Here is a 16,608-nt window from a genome sequence, read left to right as displayed (position 1 = left end):
AGGAATGGATAGGGAGAGAGAGGGAAGGAGGGAAGGACCTATACACTACCTTCGTGTGTGTGTGTGTGTGTGTGTGTGTGTGTGTGTGGCAACATTATGTTAGTGTTAAGGTGCAAGCACTGCTTGCTTCCTCTCGCTTTCAGCTACCGCCGCTGGCTAGCCCTCGTGGCGAAGCAACTTGCATAAGTCCTCCCCTGCCAGTACACAGCCTCTTCACCATCAAGACTCCTGCTGTGCCTCCTCGTGGCAACACACGGTAACTGGGTGCCTCGTGGGCCCAGGCTAGACAAGCAGAGGATCTCGGAGCAGCAGTGGACCCCAGAGGGACGGTGCATAGGCCCAGTGGCACGTGGACACGTCCTGGCACCTACCAACCACTGCCCCGCTGCCTTGCGTATTAACCAACAAGACCCCAACGGAGGTACAGACGGAAGAACTTACCTCCTCAGTCTCCGATCAAAGCTGATACCTTCCGCAAGAAGAACACAGCGGCCCAACGCAAAATTTGCAATCTAAAGAACAACTGATTTAAAAAATAAAGTTTGTGAAACACAAAAACTTGCAGATCAACACGAAATGCGCGAATTTTTCAATTCCACTAAAACATTTTGTGGGCCAATCACTCATGGCTCAGCCCCCTTCCGTTCATCCGACGGTAACTCCCCAAGTAGAGACAAAGAACGCATCCTTCAGCACTGGAAAAATCACTACCATTTGCTGCTCAACCAAAACACCGATGTGGATGTCCTTACTACCCAGCAGGTCCCTCAGCATCCACAGCTGACCCACCTCAGCTATCCTCCATCCCTGGATGAGGTAGCTACTGCCATCAAACAGATGAAAAATAACAAAGTCTCAGGGCTTGATGGAATCACAGCTGAGATGTGTATAAAGCAGGAGGACCTCTGCTTACCAGCCGTCTCCACTCTCTCCTGGAGAATATATGGGAAAAGGAGAAAATCCCCCAAGTTCTTAAAGATGCCTCCATCATCAATATTTATAAGAGTAAGGGGGACCGGTCAGACTGTGGCAACTACCGCGGGATCTCGCTGCTGTCCGTAGCTGGCAAGATTATCACCCAAGTCCTCCTAAACAGACTTTTTCCTGAGGCGGAAAACTTCCTCCCAGAATCTCATTTGGCTTTAGACCATCACGTGGCACCACTGACATGATCTTTGCTGCCCGACAGATACAGGATAAGTGCAGGGAACAGCATCGTGACCTGTACATGGCCTTCATCAACCTATCAAAGGCCTTTGACTCGGTCAGCAGGGAAGCACTCTGGCGGATCCTCAGCCGTTTTGGCTGTCTTCCATACTCGTTCCAATGCCAATTTAGCCGGCTGGGTGGACATCCAGTACCGGATGAAGGGTCTTTTTAATATAAAACGACTCCAGGCAGGAACAAAGGTGATGGCAGCTTCCATTACTGAACTTTACTATGCAGACGACCTCACCCTTGTTGCTCACACTGAACACAACCTACAGGAGGTCTTGAACATCTACACAGATGCGTATGCACACTTCGGCTTGGAAGTGAATGTGCGTAAGACTCAGATTCTCTTTCAGCCTGCTCCTGGTTCAACCACACCTCCACCATCCATCCAGCTTAATGATATCTCAAGCCTATGGCAGACTCCGAAACCGTGCCTTCAGCTGTAGGGAGCTGAAATTATCTACAAAGTTACACGTATATGGCAGTGAGATATGGGTCACACACAGGAGGTACCTCAAGGCACTTGAAAACTTTCACCAATGTAGTTTACGTTCCATCCCCCGATTTCGCTGGGAAGCCAAGAGTACAAATGCCAGTATACTGACACCAACTGTAGGAGGATCGAGGCTACCATTATCCATGAACAACTATACGTTGGACTGGCCATGTTACCCACATGGACGACAGTAGACTGCCAAAGCAGCTACTTTACAGTCACCTAACGAATAGCAAATGTAACACTGGCGGGCAACTGAAAAGGTATAAGGATAGTCTTAAGACAAACCTGAAAAAGTGCCAAATCGACCACCTCACCTGGGAGACGATTACTCCACACCATAACGGTTGGAGGAGCACCATACGAGTAGGTGTCAATACTTTCGAGTTTGCCCGACTGCATACCGAGGCAGACGAGCGCCAACACCGGAAAGACGCTGCCGACCTCCCGCACTAGATGTAGCCCTCTACACGTGCAACATCTGTGGACGACCCTACCAGCCCCGTATCGGCCTCTCTGGTCACCTCAGAACTCACCAAGGAAGGTGACATCCTCAATAACTTCTATCATTTCATCACAGCTGGATGATTGTCATACTCGATTCCGAGTGACAGCATAGCAGTAGTAGTGTGCGTGTGTGTGCTCGCGCGCGATTCCCTGTTGTACTCTGCTGAAGATTTACAACCATGCCTAAAAATTTTCCCATTACAAACCTGATAGGTGGTGGAGGATTATTGTGTGTGAGAGAAAGAAGAGAGGAGAGAGACAGATAGACAACGAAAGAAGAGAGAGATAAAGAGAGATAGCGTGAGTGAGAAAAGTGAGTGAGAGACAAAGGACTACAGAGTGAGAGAGAGTAAAGACGGTTGAGAATGGTAATAAACGGGTATTAAAGACAATAAGAAAACTAGGGCGATTGTTCCCCCGGCTCTAGGTTTGATGACTGGTCATATGAGCCACAGTCCTAGTGGATCCCAACACTAATGGACTCCAACATTAATGGCCTCCAATGCTAAAGACCCCTCGTCCTAATGTAGCTAAATCATAATGGTTCTAAGTCCTAATGTGGCCTAGTCTTAATGGGGTCTGGTCTTAATGGGGTCTGGTCTTAATGGGGTCTGGTTTCCAGTGGGCCCAAACCTTGATAGGCCCAAATACAAATGGACTCCCAATCATAATGGTCAAGGTAGGTTAGATTGTGTCCATTAAGACTGGGACCATAATTAGGGTTGGGGTCCATTAAGACTGGGACCATAATTAGTTCTAGGGTCCACTTGACCTGCACCCAACACTTTTCTTGTTAACGGAACTGTAAATGGGTTCTTTCATCTTGCTCGTCGGAGTTAATTAGATCAAACAGCGACATACAGGAGTAAGCAGAGAGCCTGTGAGTGTAGCTACGAGGTTAAGGAGTCGCTTTACAATTCACTATATACGGAATGAAATATTTTGCACCCTTAATTAATATGAATAAAAAAGCAAAAGTATTCTCCAGGTGAAATAATATTCGTGTTAAAAGGTAAAGTGTTTCAGACAAGAGTAAACTGTGTAAGGTAACGAGGAATGAAGGTCTCAACTACATAACCTCAATGAATGGCCGAGAATATCATGTAATCGCTTAAGAACCTACACTACAAGAATGGTTTGTATGATAAAGACCAGAAAAACAACGCCAGCACGAGCAATCAATACCGCCTGAGGTCCCCCCATCCTCCCAGCTAAAAACACTCTTACAGGAGCCACGCCACACTTAACTCTGTACTGGCACTCTTATCTTGGTACAAACATTGAAGCTGCGTCAGTAAAGCTTTTCTTGGGTTAACCAATCTAATTAACATGTGTACATCATCTCTACAATTTTTTTTTCAAAGTTTGAGTACGAAATAATGGAAAAATGAGATATTATAGAAACTCATCTCGCTTGGCCAGAGCAACTCAGATTTTGGCCAACCTTAATACACATCAGCGAGACTATAAACTCTCCTACTTTGCTGTCTTGATTTCATCACAGCTATAATAAAAAAAATATCAACGTTAAGTTAAAGATATCTATATGTTACTAAATAAAACATTATTTATTTTTGCAAGAGATTCTGGGCAGCCTCACCCCTCCTCGAAATTTTGCGTTCAGATTCCAATATTTTTATGAACACACCAAAGTTTGTGATCGCAAAATGACTTTTAACATACCAATTGTGTATTGGGGAGATTTTGCGGACACACAATTCACTTTTAACATACGGTTAAGAATCGCCTTTCAGTTTATGAATCCCTCCTCATCTAAACACCGAAAATTACACCACCAAAATAACACTAATATGAAGTCCCTCGTTCGACCTAAAACGCGAATCTTTACCATATTTACGAGTAAAATTTTTGAGTACTCACCAAATTGGAGTTGCAGTTGAACCACACCAGCCAACACTATGTTTCACAATTAACTCACTCAAATAATCATTAATCACTTAATATCACTTAACACACTTCAAATATTATAAGTAATATAAAATTTGGGTATTTTTAGCATTAAAACTTAAGGGTAATTTCTAAGAACAGCACTACCACCAGAGGGAGTTGCTCGATTTCGTTAATTTTTTCCACATATGTTCTTTATCATTATATTGAGTATTTTAAGAGAGGTAACAACTTTGTATTTTAATTTAGCTTTTCTCTTCTACGAACATAAATCTGTAGTGGGCAGGGCATGAAGGATGGTAGAAGTTGCAGACTAAAGCACGGTAAAACTGATCATATGACACTAGAATGATGTTTCTACGAGCTTTGTACGTGAAGAAATTAATTATTTTCAGCATTACTCCCAAAATCTGCTCAATGTGTGTCGTCTGTTTACAACCAATCCGCTAGGTCTGACCGTACTCTCACGCCCACAAAAAGCGTAAATTGCACCATGACGCTTCAACTAAGTTACTATCATTGGTGCTACAGATCATAATAAGTACTTTTTGTTTAATTTGGCGGGGGTCCGGGAGGCGGGGCCCCCTGGCTAGGAAGTTAGGCAAGGTTACGTAGGTTTTGGTTGGTTAGGTCAGGTTCTAGTTAATGTTGCCTCTTTTAAAATATTTAATATAATGATTAGAACACATTTGGAAAACTTACAATCGAACAACTCCTTCTGGTAGTAATGCTGTTTTCAGACATTACCAACTTAAGTTCTCAAGATAAGGAGCTTGTTTTCTTTATTTTGTTTAAATACTTTCTGTTGTTTCCACAGAATAAATTACAACTTCAATGTTTGTACACAGAATCTTCCAACATATTTTTTTTTATATAAATTAAATGCCCTGTAATGATCACTTACGGCCAAAATGTTTCCACTTTTTCATGTTCAGTCACCCAAGTACACTGTGAATGAATAAATGTTCGGTTAAGATAGGTTACGTAATACTGCCTTTTTAATCTCGGCCGCTGCCCCGCACACACGTCGTCTTCCGCCGAGTGTTGCCTAGACACACGCCAGCTGGCAGCTTCTGGTTACGAGCCTAATGAATCATATCATTTATATGCCAATGTTAGAGGAATAATTACCCAGTTGGTGAGTACAATGACCAGATTTTGTTAGGTTCTTTAATTTATATTTTCAATTCCACTCTTTCCTCTGCTTCGAAGCCCTGCCCACCTTTATTGAGGTCAAGATTGACAGGGTAGGGTCATACCTCAATAATTATGCATTTTCCCAAACTTTCATTATAACTTCTGCATTAACCATAAAAAAATCTACATTGTAAAAATGTTGTTTTTCATGCCTAAACCGTGTGCTTCAGTTGCTGTTAGCCATGTCATAACATTTGGGTTACCGCACTCCCATATACTATTCAAAATTTAATACACACTCGAAGAAAGCCGACTAGGCATGCCAAATTGTCCCAAAATTTTATTTTAACGTGAGCATTATTTAGAGACTATAACAACGGGATAATAGAATACAGTAGTGCTACAAATATATTTGTTCGTAGAACACCATTGTCTACATGTTAAAAGCAAGGTTAGCATGTTAGATTGTTAGCTACATTGCCAGTTGGTGTGGAGAGACTTGGGGTGGACGAACCTTCTGTTTGTTTTCACAAATCACTTGATCACCTCGATTTCATCCTGATATAATGGTGGTTTGCAATATACACTATTCTGTTCTGTCCCTGGACGATCCTAGTTGCATGCGCCCAATGCCCAAAACAATTATTTCACAATCCATTTTTACGTATCGTTTAACAAATCAATTAGACCGTCATACTATGTGGATTCTAACGTATTTGTCATATACCCATGAAAAGATTCGTGTGGATGAGACATTTTTAATATTAGTATTATAGTAGTGATGTTATGAGTTGATTGGATTAAATATGTTTTGCTTGATCGTCAAAGATATATTTTCCATCTTTATCAATGACCTATAGTATATCCTTACTAGATGGTGTCTCATTGCATAATGGCCGAAGATTACGGGCTTACTATGATAGTACACTTATGAAGCTCTAGTTTCTCATGGATGATTACATTAGACAGCTGAAAATTTGACTCATGTAGAATGAACCGATGAAAATAGCCTTGCAGTTTATGCATGCAGAATTAGATGCTTTGTGGTCACAACACCTTTTAGCTATTTAATGTACTGTATTTTGCCATACATCGTCAGTGCTGGACATCTTAAGTATGGTGTTGGCATTGTGAATTACTTGGAGATGAAAAATCTGCCTGAAAAGAAATCAGAAGTAGCAAAGCAGTTTCAATGTCGGGTATTCACCATTAAACAGAGGGAAAATTCTATGTCGTCAGAACTGTGATGCTAAAGGCCTCCCACTAACCCCACTCACTGCACTCTTGCTCCCCACTCTTGATCCCCACTCAGACTGTAATTGTCCCACTCATACTCCTTACTCAAGCCTCTCATACTCCTCAATCACCACTCATCCCTATCATATATATCACTCACCACTCCACCCATTCACTTCTCACTCTCATGCTCCCCAGTCAACCCTCATCACTCATACTTTCCACTCACCCCTATCTTGCTTCCAACTCGTCACTCCCCACTCATCCCTATTATATTCCCCTCATACTCCCCACTCGTCCCACTCAAAGCATCTTAACCTTACATAGTGGGTGCTTCAACTGGCGAGGCAATAATTTACATACAGTACTATACGTGACTAGACTTCAGTTGTGAGATGTTTATTATTGGGATACTTATACAGTACAGGGTATTACATGTACGTATATCTTTTGTGTGTGTGTGGGGGTCAACTCGGGAACATTAAGAGGTTCTTTGTGCTGTTCCCTCTGCATTTCTGAGTGAAATGCTTTGTTCCTTGCTGTTTTTTGCCTGCTAAACACCTTCGTATTTTTTCCTCATTCTCTAGTGTGATCCTGAGGGGTCGGGGCTTATTCTCCTGCCTTTGTCCGAGCCTCCTCACTTCGTAACGGGTAGATGACAAGTGTAGAGCCTCTTGAAAAATATTCTGAAACCCCATCTTATCACGTGTTTTCCTTCTTTCAGCTTCTTCCAACTGACTCTAAGGAGCTTCAAACATGATCACTGTATATTGTTCCTGCACTCGAGTCATTCCTGGTGTTCCCCCCTCCCATATCAGTAGGCCTACTACCTTGAATTTTTTCTTATGCAGATTTAAATTGAGTTTGCAGTCAAAGCTGAATTCTGTAGATCAGTTGACCAACAGATTTGCAATTAGATCACCAACTTACCTGGAGGCATGAAACTTTTACTGGAAGTTCCAATCATCTTATATCAACAATTCAACACAAAAAAGCTTTTATTCTTACACAAAAGTACAATTTATGTTTAAAAAATACATTTTTATATCACTGCTTTATTTTAAATATTTCTTTCTTATTTTGCAAATATATACAAAAACTGATACACAAAATTAAATCCAATCTTTGGTTGGCAGGGTACAGAGGCTGCACATATGCGATCCTAAGGTAAAAGGTGGCAGCAGGGCAGCAGTACTTCAGTCTCACTGGACACTAGATTTATATTCAGTTATAAGAGCTTATGTCATGATTTGTACATGCAGAAAACATGAGATAAGCTTATATAACACAATTATTTATGTCTAATGCATACTAAACATTCTGGTCAATCTGGTTCCAATTTCCTGAAGTACTTTGTATTTTTACAGAATTATCACATTTAAAGTTCTTATTTGGTTCAAGCTCCTTTGTGATGTAACTGGATAACCAAATGCACTTCTTATTCTGGAAATGAATAAGCAAATATATTGAGCCTTTTGGTCCATATATGAACTGTAATATATAGGTAACCAATGTTAAACATGATCATATTATGTTTAGAATTTGTTTATCTTTAATGAAAAAAAAAATGAAAAATCCATTTTATTCATTCTCAATTTCTAAACGAGCCATAATTTTATGATTAACTTCAAAACTACATTCAGCATCCAGTTACATTATATGATTTTGTTTACCACATTTCCAAATTTCATACAAATATATAGTAGCATAATTTTAACCTATTCTGATTAACAAACTGGCCACATTTTATCAAAAGGTTGTGCACATGTGAATGTAGGAAAGGCGGGGCACTCGCCTACTACATTGAGGCAATCCGACGTGTACTATTGGTCGACCACATAAACGATTAATATAAATAATTGCAGCTACCACAAAATGATTTAAATATTCTATGAAAACTTATTATTATATCGGAAAACACATGAAATATATAATAGTGATAAAAATGAGAGATTGATCCTGAAATCCCATTTTATAACCCAAACTGGATCAGACAACTCAATTACAGGTATTACCAGCCCAAATCCACTGGATGAAAACCGAAGTCACCTCAACAATGGTGGGTGGAACTAAATAAATAAATAGTTAAAAACTTTCCCATTACAACCAAAGGTGTCAGCTGCCATTTAAGGCTAAAGTGTAAAGAGTCTTACCACCACACTAACCATCCACTCTCTGACTCTCAACACCATCCATTTCATTTGATAAGCCATGAGTTACAGCCTACGTCAGATTTGTCCAATAAGATCAGGGAAAGTACCCGAGTCACAAAATCTGGACTTGGCTAGAAAATTTTATTTTATTGGAACAATCCCTCATTACTTAATGCCTGAAACAGGCTGCCCACATATTTTGAAGTCAATTAAATATTGGGAGGATCGTGACAAAAAAAATAAGCTCCAATCGCTGGTGCTAATATGCATCCCACAAGGGGAGTGATCAACAGCAGGAAACAAGGAACTAACCTTACCAACTCTCCAGCAACATACAGGTCCAAAAGCATAATTAGTTTCTTCTGTCAATAACAAACATATGACATGCCAATGCTCGGGTCCCCTGCCTCTACAGGAAGGTCAGTGAGGACCAAACTATGCCCCTTGGGTCAGGTAACCAAGGAAATCAGCCCACACACTGTGATCATCAAATACAAAGTGAGAAAGCCATTCCCAGCTCATCGGGCACAGAAACTGATCCAGTCAGTTCCAAAAATATGATTTGTAATATCCAAAGATGTGAATTCCCTTTATGTTTTTTGACATAATAATTTCTTTTTTTTTTTGGTTGCACATTCTGTAAGAAAGATTGTGTGCATGTTAAAAAAAAAAATCAACTACCCGAAATTAGGAGTTGAAAAATAACCATAACATAAACCACGGCAGGCACAAAATTTTTTTTATTCCATTTATGTTTTTGACTTTTTAATAAATTTTTTTGGCACATTATATTTGAAAGATTTTGTGTGCATGTAACAGAGTTTAAAAAAAAAGTCTACCTGAAATTACGAGTTGAAAAATAACCGCTGATTGCTAACTCATGGTCTTCAGGGTCTCAGGAACAGAACTTATTTTTCCCGATAAGTTATTTATATCGATATACCATCGATCACCTTACGATGGCCTTTCCAAGTCCCTAACCCCATCATATGAAGGTCAACACCTGTACATGGGATCTTAGCTCGTAGACTTTTGTTGGTAATACTTGTATATAAGTCACCCAATCCAGGCGTTAAGTTATATAAAAAATGAAGACATAACTTAATCTATTTCTAAAAAAAATAAGTGAAATATATTAACATAATATTAATATTTAATAAACTAATGATAACACAATAAAAATATAAATTATTACTTCTGAAAATAAAAATATAATAATTGGTACAATAACCATTACAGATATCAATAGATCATAAATATATTTGAGCTTGGCAACAAAATCACAGGTTCTACAAAGCCTTAATGATAGAAACAATATGTAAATAAGATTCATCAATAAAGATCTAATTGTCTTTTAGGATCAATCATAGGATAGATCATTCTAATATTATAGGATGGCATTTTCTACCTTATGGAAGTCTGCAAAGGCAGGATGAGGGTGTGAGCATTACTTTGCTCCAGGAAGGAAGGTAAATCGGCACATTGTTGATGCTAGAACCAAGCAGACATTTTAGTTATTAGCAAGATATAGTCTCAGGAAAAGTCAATATACTAGTACTTTATATATGAAACAAATAAACAGCTTTCAGTACTGTACTCTACTAACATAAGAAGTAGCAAAGGCAACTTGTAAAGTCACAAATTTGTTATCAACAATAAATATTGGTCAACTCCCATGTACCTGAAAAAACATACTACATTACTTTTTAAGCAAATGATCAGATTAAACATTCATGGATAAAAGTGAAGGTGATGGTAACCCTGACGACACCTCTCAGTCACACCTGGACATATAAATTATAAGTGTAAGGAGTGGTCATATATTGAGCTAATTAGTTTATCCAGTGATCTATGTCTGAACCTCATGAGATAAAAATAAGCAAGAACTCCTTGAAAAGCTATTGTGGATGATAACTTGTTAAAAACACTTAACAGTTATATGTGTCATGGGCATATTCCTCTAACATTCACTTATGGATAAATGGTGTAAAATTTGGTCAGAAGTATCTTCTATAAGATAGAGTCCTTATGAAAATGGATACTGCACTGTACCAAGATACAACAGAATTAATTAAAATACAAATTCTAATTTCATATATTCTAATAAATTAACCTTTTAATTCAGTAAAGTATATCAATAACCTTTATTTTAATGTTCAAAAATGGTAAGACTTGAACAATGTTTTCTGAAAATAACATTATACTCTGTATGTTCCAAATAAGCCTTAGCTCATAAAGAAAAAATAAATCACTTTTCAATGCTCCTTCTTAAGTCTTTTATATGACTATTGATCTATGTTCTCTGGAATGTTATTTCGAAGAAGAGAATAGTAGCCTAGAAAAAATGCCTGAAAGAACTTGTAATCTGTTTTTTATGATAACATATGATAAATTGTGCCATTAGCAAAGTAATGAAAACTATTGCCCAAGTTTGTGATGGTTACCCATTTATATGAATGCATTAACACTGCACAAGTTACCTGTTCACATAAATAAAATATCTCCAGAGTGGTGATATGTCACACCAGCAGGTAATGTAGTAACAAGTCCTCATGACTACCAAACTCCCCACAATAAAAGAAGTGGTCAACAACACTAAATTCCCTCTTAGTACGCAATTTGTTTCCCTTCAAAAACTAAAACATTTTGTATTCTTGGTACAGTATATATAATTTTAAATACAACTGTGTTAGACGTGCAAAAGAATTGTAAAGAAACAATTAATACTACATAATACTGTTCTTTACCTACAACAGCTGCAAATTATGTAGGAAATTGGAAAAGTGTATGGGACACAAACACTTTCTGTCTTTGATAACCTTCCTCAGCTTACTTCATTATATTAAATCACTTGTCAAGACAAAGACTCAAATTTAAAGCACTCTTTCAATACAATTTGCTGGATGGTCTCAAAGACCAGCTGACAAATCATACTGCTGTGGACGAGGAGAAAAGGTGTTTAAAATTGTTTAAACATGAGCAAATAACTTCTAACTATAGTGTACTGATATGTAATAAATGGTTATATAAATCCTTCAATAATATTATTGCATAACTCAAATAAAATATTTGGATTAACAAATAAAAACCATACCCTTATGCATCAACAATGCATTGAACAATTTTTTTTTAATAGCTGTTTGTATTAAACCAGTTTGAAAGTTGAAATAACAATCCACAAAATTTCATATACAAAATTTTGAGTTGTTTGAAGGACCTCATTCTGATACACTAATAGTGGAGTGAGGCAGTTTGTTTCACTTAGTGTTCTCTGACACCAGCCACATTCACTGGTTGTACCATATTTTTCTTACAAATGATATTTTTATGTAACATTTGACTTCCACAAAAAAATTTCAATTAAGCACAGTGAGTGAAGCAACACTCTTTCTTCATATCCTTTTCTCAATCACTTCGTCAAAGCTGTTACTGTATGTACCACAATTTTCCTAGTGTTTAACTATTACATACTTTCTCTACTCCAACACAGCAGCTACATAATTTCAATAGAGAATTTATCCATCCTATTTCAAGCAATACTCAACAACTGCTTTCCAACAATTTAACATTTCAGTATATACAGTACAGTATGTGACATTCCATCAACACCTCAACTTCACCCCTCAAACACATCCTTACTGCTAACACTGTTCCTTCTCAAAGTATGTAAATAAAACTTTTCCAATACCTCTTTGACATTTCCAATATTCAATGAGTTCTGAGGCTGTAATTCACCAATCTGTTGTATACCAATCATCTTTACAAGGTTTCTCCACTACTCCAGAACCTCAGTATTTCTTAATTTATGATTTCTCTTTATGTTCAGCAGTCTTCTAAATGTCAGCACTGTTCAAGATGTTTATCACTTTGATACTCCTTGTAAAACACTTCAACATTCCAAAACATATCATTCATTATAACTTCTCCAAAAATCCTCTAACACATCTCTAATATTACTTTATCATTCATTCAGCTTTTAAACAATATTTAAGCCTTACATGCCTCTGGGAATTTTAACTATTTGTTCACTTCTCTAACATCTCAAATGTTGAGGACATCCACATCAATCTCCATAATAATTCCTAATTTACGACTCATCCAGTACTCCATAATCTCAACAACCTTACACACCTCTAGCACTGTCTATAAGCTAAGTTTTCATTTTATATACACTTCAGGATTGACCAAACAAACCCCCAGTATTGTCTACCACCTGAACAATTTTCTACCTCACTTTAAACCATCAATTTAAAATACAGAATTATTCTTCCATCATATTTCAACCACATTTCAAACCAAAACTTTCTTTAAAAAAGTGAAAAAGACAAGTGATCGATTAAAGAGTTATGTAAATGAATTTTGGATAGGTCTTCAACAAGTTAGACTATACCACCCCTAGTACTCCATGAAATTAAAGTGCCCATGTCCTCCTCCAATAGCTAAGAAGGGCAGTAACCTTGCATAAAATGGAATGAGGTGACGATGGATTCACTTGGGATGATTGTTTATATTATACTGTAGAGCATAAATATATAATAGTACTGTATATACAGTAGAGTATATACTGTAATTATCTTTTTCAATAATTGGGTAAACCCTTGATCTACATGAGTTCTGTCTACACATTTCTATGTAACACATTCTATACTTTTAATTCATAAAACAGAAAGCATCCTCAGTTCTTTGTTTAGTGGTGATAAAAATTATAAAAATACTTTACAAAGATTATGAGAAAAATTTAGCCCAACAAAAGTTTAGAAACTCATATTTTAGAAGAACCCGTGTCTAGAAGTACTACAGTACGGTAGGTACCAAGTTTTTACGGACTGAACTCCAGCACTGCATCATGTAAGAACTATAACCTGGCATCCCAAAATGTGCTGCATGTATGAGCTTTTCTTCATCACATAGAATATGGCTTGAAACCTTCAAATCACGTTTTGTGCAGTGAGGATGAAAAATATCTACACATGAATGAAAAAATGCATAATCTAGAAAAAATAAATGCTTCAGCCAGAGAGCTTCAAGTTGTGTACAAATATGAGATGACAGACCAAGAACTAAAATTGAGTTCAACATTCATTTTCTAATGTTTTCTAAGTACAGTACTGTACTGTACTAAAGTGTGTGACTTGAACAACTTACATCTATAGTTCAAGACCTTTCAAAAGGTTTACTTCTTTATGAAAAATAACATTTTGGGTGTATTCATAGCAAGTTTGAGACCAGGAATGTAATGCCTTTTTTCTCAAATGATATTAAATTCGATGTACAGTACAATGGGGTTTTCAACAATGTAATCCCCGTGTAGATCGAGGGTTCACTGTATGTGTGGGGCACCACCTCTGATTGTAATTTGGAAACCCATAGCCTCAGAGAAGAGAATACAGAGTGAACATGGATAAAGTGGTATTTCTCCTTGCTACAGTATATGCATATTATCTTCTCCTACCACCCCACTTTTTAAGTTAAATTTATCTATTAACTTATTACTGTATATTGAGAGATTTAAATTATAATATATATATATATATATATATATATATATATATATATATATATATATATATATATATATATATATATATATATATATATATATATATATATATATATATATATATATATATATATAAAATGTATGTATATGATATGATTCCCTATATATCTGTAACCCTAACATAACAATAACAGTTTTCCTTTAAATACACATATAAGAAAAAGAACACTGAACATCTAGCGATTGAATTCATTCTTTGTTCCTCTCACACACACACACACACACACACACACACACATACACACACACACACACAACATACACAGCAACTTGGGATACCATCCTTTTCCAATGAACCATGAACTATTCATATACTGCTTGCATTACATTATCAATGACTCTTGCTAATCAAACAAAATAGTATACAATCAATGGCTGCTTAGTCCTGCTTAAAGTAAAGTATACAGAATTTTATGTCAATCTTCACATATTTCCAAGCTTTCTTTAGCAGTCCACAGATACAGTTAACAAGAGTACATATGTTTGTACATGGAGAATACATTTTATAAATAAGCCATCATTGTCAAGACACCTTTTTAGCAATTTGCTATCATACTGCAACAATCTACAGCTTACAAATCTACCTGCAAAAATGCCATATAAACCACAGCCAAATCTCATTAATTCACCACCTACAAAACAACAAATGCACTGTATTGACTTTTTACTTTTGCAAGCCCCGTTTTCTGCTACTACTGTACTGTTATAATATTATGGGGTTTAAAAATCTTTTAAAACTATATTTTCTATAAAACTAACTGCAAGAAAAAATGTATAAAGTAATAAAATCTCCTCTTGATCGTTTGCATATGGGAAAATTTTCTGTGCTAGCAAAAATTTAAACATTAAAGAATTGCTATGACAATTAGTGCACATATTATTACATTTTTGTAAACTTCAAATAGGATCTGGTGGTAAGGATGAAAAATTGATCCTGAAATGCTATTTTATGGTTAAGCCCAAATTCTTCCAGAAGATCTCTACAATGATCCCTGAAAACTTTGTGAAAATTCACTGAGCCACTTTTACCCCAAAAAGAAGAGCCTTTACCAGGAAAAAATCCCTCCCTGGATGGTAGACTAAAAAATTCCTAAATTCCTTATAAATAGGAAAATGTCCAAAAATGTCAATCAAAGGTCATTAATAAGTCTCCATTCCACCTGCTGAATAGAAACCAGCCAAGCTTTTCATCTGGAATGAACCAATTCAACCCCAAACAGTAAACCAAGAGTAGCAAAGGTATACTGTAGAACAGCACACAAAACTAACACAAGAAGAAGCTACATAGGGTCAATTTGCAAGAGAAACAAGTAAATATCTCACGGCTGACCCAGCGTAACCTATACAGGGTTTATAATTATAGGGAACGTCAATACACCCTTGGAGATGCATTTATGAGAACAGAGCTCAAAGCTGCCTGAAGAATTGCCTCCTCTACCTGGGTAAATATTCTGATGGAGGATTCAGCTCAGTTTTGTGGACAACAATATATGGTTAATACTGTATCCATATTGTTTTTGCTCTCGCTGTACAGCCCAACCCAGCAAGAGCCATCTTTGAGACCTTTAATGGGTTCCTATGAACAATGACAGATCATAAATAAACCTTAAGTAACCTAACCCTTCTATTCCTATCACAATAATAAGCAAATTTAGTAAGCCTTACTATATTCAGTTCTTATACAACGGAGGGTTTGCATGTAAAGAAATGGAGTGGAAAAAAACAAAAATACAAAACTACTGTACGTCTGGGTGCGTAACCGGGAAAAGGTGCTGGAGAAGTATGGAGGGAATGTTGGCTGGACTGGGGGACAGTTCTCTTCCACGCTCATCAGACTGTGATCCATTTTTAACAACAGTATGCAATTTCATCATAATTCCCATATGATTTAGGTTAATTTGATGCTGGGTTAATAAAACATTATTGTAAAATAATAGATATTCCCCAAAAAAAAAAAACACACTCAACCCTAGATGTGTTATTGCATTATATTACAGTATACTCCCTGTCTCTTGTTTACAGAACGGTAACAGCTCATAATTCCCGCTCTCCCTGACAATGCTGCCAGTACTCACCATCTCTCAAGCACCACTGTTATCACTGCTCAAGAGGGTTGGTGCTTACCACAGGATCTGTCTTCAGCACTTAGTAAATAATATTGTAGCATATTTATCAGCACTTAATAAATATTATTGTCGTGTATAAGGTGTCTCCATATGCCCTGGTTTATTCACTGATCAGTTGTCTAAGTGTATGAGCAGCAAAATTGATCCATCATGTATCACTTAAAGGTAATAAATAATGTTATGAATATATCTCCATATGAAATACTATACAGTTATGTTATACTGACCCTCTTGTAAGCTGATTTGCTATAAGTTTTCTCTCCAGGAACA

This window comes from Homarus americanus, unplaced genomic scaffold (assembly GCF_018991925.1).
Source record: "Homarus americanus isolate GMGI-L3 unplaced genomic scaffold, GMGI_Hamer_2.0 scaffold367, whole genome shotgun sequence".
Classification (NCBI taxonomy): Eukaryota; Metazoa; Arthropoda; class Malacostraca; order Decapoda; family Nephropidae; genus Homarus; species Homarus americanus.
The sequence above is the reverse complement of the archived record's forward strand: the minus strand, read 5'-3'. Positions refer to the sequence as shown.